At 44.6% G+C, this 7,918-nt stretch overlaps 1 pseudogene; it reads left to right on the forward strand.

Annotated features, from left to right (window-relative positions):
- Positions 1–259: 259 nt before the first annotated feature.
- LOC116567374 lies at positions 260–6,986 on the forward strand (annotated as a pseudogene).
- The last annotated feature ends 932 nt before the right edge of the window (positions 6,987–7,918 follow it).

The raw sequence follows: 7,918 nt of genomic DNA on the forward strand, positions 1-7,918 counted from the left end.
GTTCTTTGCATAGTCTCAAGGCAGGATGCTGTGATGATGGCCTGACATATCAGGAACATTTGTTTAATGGCTCAAGAGAGCAATCCTAGTGATTGCTTACAAGAACCTACCTAAGTTCTCCAGTATGATTTTTCTCACAGTTGCCTGTAATTACTCAGTTTATATTTCTGTCCTGTGCTACATGGGACACAGGAGTGGGCATTTGTGAAGGGGAATCTGCTTGGTGTCACTTTGTCTTCGTTTATTTGCAGAAAAGCAAATGGATCAGGAGGGGCTGAAAGGACAGGAGTCAGTTGCCCCCAGGTAATTCTGAATACTTAGGGGCTGTGAATTGCAAAGTGGCAACCAGGGAAAAGCAGAAAGTGCTCAAGAGAGCTCTATTACCAATTTGGTCAATGACACATGATCCATTTTCACAACGTTGTCTGTTTTCATTGTGGTACTGGGATTGCTCCCCATTTCTGAAGTACTTCTTTAGTTGAGTAACCCATAGTCCACTGACCCAGCTGAACTAATACATCTCAGGGATCGCTGTGCATGCCCCTTGTCCCCAGTCTACTTTACAGAGACATGCATGTTTATTTTCGGCCTGCTGGACTTACTAATTGACAGTGTTCATAGAATGAAAATATCATGGCAAGGAGACAAACATATTTTCTTATGCCACAGTATTTACAGAAAGGATCCTTTATGGCATGAGATACCTGGGACAGTCACCTGCTCCCAAAGCTGCCAGTGGTTGGCCACTAGATGCAGAATTCAATGCCATTTGAATGAAGGGGGAAAGCCACCATTCTGGGACTCTGTATGTAGCTAGTCATGGCTGGACGGCACAGAGAGAATTCAGTCTTTTCCTTCACAAGCTTGCTATTCGGCTTCTGTACTGAGCACTTTTTGTCCTTTCTATCTGCCACCCCTATGACAAACACATGTTGTCCCACAAACACAAGAAGAGTTGTTCCTCTCTTTCTTGGGTCAACCTCTTTGCTTTCTGGACCACTCCATTTTGCCTTCCATCAAAGCCAGACAGGACATAGGGTTCAGATCCCTCTGAGGAAACGCTCAATTGTCCCCACCATGCAGGCTCAGCAAACAGCTGCTAGAGGTGGTAGAGAAGGACACACCATGGGACTCTCCGGATGAATGCTACTTGACATACTCAGTGCTTCCTGACCTGTCTGACTCCTACTGGCCTTACAGGAGTGCCACCATCTTCTCACCTGAGGACCTGGAATTCTGTTCCTCTCTGGAAGGGGCCAGTGAGTACTCCATTGTCAAGCTCCAAGTGGGTATCCACACAGATCTCCTGTTCTTTATACCCTAGACCTCTTCTGTGCCCAGACAGGTTATCCCGGTGGGCAGGCCCCATAGAGACATATTGATCGGAGTTTTAAGCCCAGACATCAGGTGGGTCAGGGATCTTTCCTTTCTTCCTATTCCCAGGGCATCACCTGTCACCCTGGCTTCTCTGTCCGGTAGCTGGGCCCACGTCAGGCACCACAAACTCAACTCACCTCAGCAATATGACCAGAGAAGTTGTCTGTCAGACCTAATTTGAATGAAATTTCTTTTCTCACATTTAATAAGCTGTACATTTCTTCTCTGAGCCAGGTCCTTTATGAACCTATGCTTGCCACAGTCAAATGGCATTCTTGTCCAGGGTTAACTGGTCTTGCTCTTCTTAGCCCCATTCTCTATCTCCTTTGGGTTGGCTTGTCTTCCTAAACAGTGTTCTGAAAACCCACCATCAGTGCCTCCACCGATAGCCTGTTTGTGTGTTTCCAGAAGCAGAGCTGTGTCTTGGCATTTCCTTCCCCCAACACGAATTGGGCTATGATCTGTGTAGCACCAAAGACTCACTTTAACTTGAGGGTTTGTAGTTGCATTCCATCTCTTCAGTCTGGGTGTATAAATTCCACTAAGCTTTCAGCAACCCAGCTATCTGAGGAGAGAAGACTAAATACTGCAGTAATCCTTTTAGAATGCAAAGAGGCTGGCTCTCCAGAATCTGTGAAAAAAAGAGAAGTTAAAGTGTTTACACAGACTTCAGACAGGGGAAACTCTGATGATAATCTCCTACCCAATGGCTAAGGCCGGGAAATCAAGGCAGTTGTCACAAGGCAATACCTGAGGCATCCTCAAAAATCTTCTCACTAAACCTGTTCTCACATTAAGCACATCTGAGTGCCTGGGCAGCATTAGACACTGGATTCTTTTGTACTGAAAGGGATCTGCTTAATGACTGGCATGGTCTTTATCTATTTACAGAAAATCAATTCCATGGTTAGGAGAAAGAAGACCAAGACCTCGTATGTCCCAGGTAACTCTGAAAACTCATTGTTTGTCATAAGAGACTCTTAATCTGGAGAAACAAACTGAGGGCTGCTGTGGGTGGGCGAGGGATGGGGTGGCTGGGTGATGGACATTGGGGAGGGTATGTGCTATGGTGAGTGCTGTGAATTGTATAAGACCAATGATTCACAGACCTGTATTGCTGAAACAACACATTATATGTAAATAATAAAAAGAAAGAATCATAGGTTGATATTTCAGTGGTTAAATTTAAGGACTGCATTTCAATTAAAAAGTAGAAACCAATGAATGTATCTATTTCATCCATTCTCCAACCAGAAAGTATCTCTTTTAACCATGATGTGTGTCTTTACTGTGTTATATGGCTAAATTCCATTAATGGACCCCTCCATCTCACTAACTTGCATTCAGTTGAACTTGGTGAATTGATTAGTCAGTGAGATTCTCTGCATTTCACTGTTACCTTCTTTTGGTAAATCCATAGTGACAGGCATAGCTGTCTCTCCCTCTTCAGTATTGCCACACTGAGGTTATATTCTACCAAAAGAATCCTAGGAAAAATTCATGTCTTATCACAGTAGTTAGAGAAAGAGTCACTGAACACACGAGATCTCTCCAAGTTGAGGATGCCTTTTAAAGTCGTGTTCACTTCATCACCGAATGTAATAGCAACAGCATTTATGCAAAAGTGTCAAAACCATCTTTAGGATTCTCCACAGTTACTGTGAGCCATGAATTCCATTCTACAATCATTCAATTTGTTGCTCAGAAACTCTGTTATCTGGCCACTACCCTGAGATCCTTCTGTTCTCTAGATATCTGTACTGTCTCCACAGCAGCCACACACTGCTCATGAAACAGGAGGATAGTTTTTGCCTCAATAATGGCTGTGCTCCTTTCTTAAGACTCTGCTTCTCAGCTTCCCATAAAAACCAGTAGGATGCTGGGGTGTCTCCTTTTCTTGTTTTAATGCTCAGATCTCCCCACGCTACCAGGCTCAACACAAAGCTGACAGAAGTGGAAGAGCAGGATGCCCAAGGGGACTCACTGGATGAATGCTCTTTGGCTGATTCAGCCCCATCTGAACTGTCTGACCAGCATGCAACTTTTAGGAGGGCTGAGAGCAACTAATTTAAAGATCTGGACATCTGTTTTGCTCTAGAATTAACTAGTGAGTCCTCCATTGTCAAGGTGATAAAGCTCCAACTAGACTCCCAAGTTACCCCCTATGTTTGGTATCCCAAACTCTGGTTACAATGAGATGTCTCATCCCTGTGTAGAAGCTTGGAAGACCTAGGAATGTCAGTCAGGCTCTAGGATAGACTTTTCAGCACAGACATCAGGTGAGTCATGGACCTGTGCTTTGTTCCTCATCTCAGGCCCTGCTTATGGCTTCTGACAGAAGTTAGGACACTAGATTCAAGGTGGATGTGACAACTCACACTCACTTGTCTTACACAGGCCAAGGTGTCTGTCTTTGTTCCTGATTTCCAGTAAATGTCTCTCCTCATCTTCACTGCTCTTGTTTTCATACCCAAACAATGTCCTTGCACTTTTATGCCTGTCCAAAGACGTCATCAGCCTTACCTATATCTTTGGATTTGTTGTTTCCCTGGTTTGACTGCTCTGATCCCCACTGTCTGTGTCCTTTATGTTGGCTACCTTCAGTGAGTCATCATTGGAGTATCAGGACATCAGCTTCTCTGCCATCAGCTGGCTTGGATGTTTCTCTGAAGCAAAGGCATTGAGCCTGGGCATTGCCCCTCCCCATGCATGTCTCCTATGTCTGTGCAGCACAGAGGACTGTACACAAAATATTCCTCTTGATTTGAAGATTTGCAGATTCTATCCATCAGTCTGGTCTCTGTGTTGAAATGCCTTTAAACTATCACACCCAGAGTATCTCATGAGATAAGGGAAGGTGAGAAGTTTGCAGTAAGTTTTTAAAATTCAGGTAAGATGTTCCCCCAAATCTATGGTAAAACAGACATTTCACTCCATACACAGACTCTTTCTTTTTGGTCCGACCACATCAGGGAGCTCATGCCCAATGGCTAAGGAAGGCAAACCATGACACATTCCCAAGACACTCCCTGAGACCTCCTGGAGGATTTCTCTTACACTATCCTATGCCCTGCTAAGGATAATTATGCCCCAGTGCTAGTCATAGTGGATATTTAATTTATTTTTAATTTTTTTTTTTTTAAAGATTTATTTATTTATTTATTTGTCAGAGAGCGAGCGAGCGAGCGAGAGCGAGCACAGGCAGACAGAGTGGAAGGCAGAGTCAGAGGGAGAAGCAGGCTCCCTGCGGAGCAAGGAGCCTGATGTGGGACTCGATCCCAGGACGCTGGGATCATGACCTGAGCCGAAGGCAGCTGCCTAACCAACTGAGCCACCCAGGCGTCCCTTAAATTTATTTTTTATTTTCAGCATAACAGTATTCATTATTTTTGCACCACACCCAGTGCTCCATGCAATCCGTGCCCTCTATAATACCCACCACCTGGTACCCCGCCCTCCCATCCCCCGCCCCTTCAAAACCCTCAGATTGTTTTTCAGAGTCCATAGTCTCTCATGATTCACCTCCCCTTCCAATTTCTCCCAACTCCCTTCTCCTCTCTAACTCCCCATGTCCTCCATGCTTTTTGTTATGCTCCACAAATAAGTGAAACCATATGATAATTGACTCTTTCTGCTTGACTTATTTCACTCAGCATAATCTCTTCCAGTCCTGTCCATGTTGCTACAAAAGTTGGGTATTCGTCCTTTCTGATGGAGGCATAATACTCCATAGTGTATACAGACCACATCTTCCTTAGTGGATAATTTTAATGCATAAATGGTGCTCTATTGAATGTGATTGGCCCTGTCTCTCTTTATTTTATTTATTTATTTTTAAAAAAAGATTTTATTTATTTATTTGACAAACAGATCACAAGTGGGCAGAGAGGCAGGCAGAGATAGAGAGAGGGGGAAGCAGGCTCCCCGCTGAGCAGAGAGCCCGATGCAGGGCTGGATCCCAGGACCCCAGGATCATGACCCGAGCTGAAGGCAGAGGCTTTAACCCACTGAGCCACCCAGGCGCCCCATGTCTCTATTTTTAGGAAGTCATATGATCTTTTGGAGGAAGAAGACCAAGACCGGATTTGCCCCAGGTAACTCTGAAGAATCATGGGCTTTTATTTAATGGTGACAACTGAGATCTAGGCAAATCTAGAAAGTGCCAAATGTACCTATTTCACCCATTCAGACACCCACAAAATGGTCCATTAGCGATGTTCTCTGTTTCACTGTGCCACTTGTGCCTCTTGCCTAATCCCTCCCAAACTTGGAATCTGCAGTCCCTTGGGGGAAATACACAGCCATCCAAGCCTTACTCAAAAAAACTGAAAAATCCCGAATACACCAGCTCTCTTTACATCTTAAGAACCGGAAATTCAACAACAAATTAAGTCAACCCTATGCACGAGAAGGGAAATAATCAAGATTAGAGCAGAGATCAGTGAGTTATCTAGAGATACAGTAGAACACACCAATGAAACTAGAAGCTGATTCTTTGAAAGAATCAATAAGATCAATAAACCACTGCCCATACTAATCCAAAAGAAAAAAGAAAGAACCAAAATTAATAAAATTATGAATGAAAGGGGAGAGATAACAACTAACACAAAAGAAATAGAAACAATCATCAGAAATTATTAACAGTTCTATGCCAATAAGTTCAGCAACCTTGAAGAAAAGGATGTATTCCTGGAAACCTCTAAACTATCCAGACTGAAGCAGGAAGAAACCGACAATCTGAATAGACTGATATCTAGTAACAAGACTGAAGCAGTGATCAAAAACCTCCCAAAAAACAAGAGCCTAGGACCTGATGGATTCCCTGGGGAATTCAATCGAACATTCAAAGAAGAAAATACCTATTCTCCTGAAGTTGTTTCAAAGTATAGAAACAGAAGGAAAACTTTCAGACTCTTTTGATGAAACCAGCATCACTCTGATCCCCAAATCAGGCAAAGCCCCATCCAAAAGGACAGTTTCAGACTGATGCTGGTAGACCCAGCAATCACAGGATTTCTGGCATTATCACGGTCTCTCTTTGATTTGGATCCAGCCTAAGATGCCATCTGTCTCTGCTGGTTTTGCATTATGACATTGGCAGGCATTGATGGCAAAATTGTGTTTAGAAAAAAAATTCATGTCTCAGTCTTCAGACATGTAGGCCTTGGACACACGAGCTTTCTGGGAATCCACAATGTTGCCTCTGGGTTGTTTTGGTGATTTCTGTAAATTTCAACAAGACATATGCCAAAGCCTTGGTGCTGTTTTGATTGTTTTCTGAGTGTGCTGTTTTCTGACTGTCGTGCACTGCGGACGTTCAGAATCCTTCCCTTTAAACTCCCATTTTGGCCATGCTCTGACCACCTCCTGCTCTCTTTCACTCCATGCCTCCCCAAACTATCCCCAGTGCATCCACACTCTGGCCCCAGATGGAGGAAAAATGGCTCATCTCCCTGGATGAGGACTTCCCGTTTGTTTCCATGACCAGTCCCTCCTCCCTGCTGTCAAAACCAGCTGGGACTCCAAGTTGACTCAACCTTCTTGTTGCATCTCCAGTCCTGCTGGTGACAGAAGGCTCCACAGGGAGCTGCCAGTGGCAGCAGAAATGAAGCCCTATCGGAGTAACTGAACAAATATTATCTGACTTCTTTAGCTGGCCATAACCTGCCCGACACCTGGAGGCCTTATACAAGTGCCTAATCCACATGTGAAAAGCAAGAAACCTTCTTGGATCTGCATGTAGATGGTAAGTATGCCCATTGTGAAGGGCACAAAGTCCCCGGGGTTAGGGGATTCAGGAAGCCTGTCTTCTCTGTATCCAACAACCTAAACAGGCTGAAAGATGCATACATGCCAACAGGCCTTGTAGACTTATACTGGTTTGAACACTGCTCTTGGATTTAGTGTTAAATTAAATAGAGCCAGGAGCTCTGTTGTGCTGGAATCACGGGGTCCTCACAGGGACATTCTCTAGTTGGTGTGGCATCTCGTGTGAGAACCAAGGGTGCTGAGTGTCAGCAAGGTCACATTCCTTGCTCAAGACCCTTGACCAGTGAGAAGTGGACATCAGTCCCTCACCAGTCTAGACTGTCCACAGCTCTCCACTTGGTCCTGTCAGGGACTAATGGGGATGGGGTTCACCCTTTCATCTTGCTTTTCTATCAAATTATTTGAAACAGTTGTAAATGTGAACAAAATATTGTCCAAAAGTCCCCAACATCACCTGGAAGCCAGCCACACATCTGCCAATGCCTACCCTGGGAGTGACTCTGTCGTGTGAGCAGAGACTGTGGCTCATCCATGTCCCCCAGGAGATGAGTATCTCCATGAGGTTCTCCATCCAAAAGCAACCAGGGCTGAGAGGTCCTAGGCCTTTTCTGATATCACTAGGTGTTCCCTAGAGGCTCTCCACTAAGTTGCCTGATATCCCTCTGATGCTGCACAGCTCCTTCAGAGATGCTGACAGAAAGGTAGGGGTTCCCAGGAAGGGAGGGATGAGAAAGGTTCAGATGCATGTCTCAGAAGCCAGGTGTGTGTGACA

This window comes from Mustela erminea, chromosome 10, assembly GCF_009829155.1.
Source record: "Mustela erminea isolate mMusErm1 chromosome 10, mMusErm1.Pri, whole genome shotgun sequence".
Classification (NCBI taxonomy): domain Eukaryota; kingdom Metazoa; phylum Chordata; class Mammalia; order Carnivora; family Mustelidae; genus Mustela; species Mustela erminea.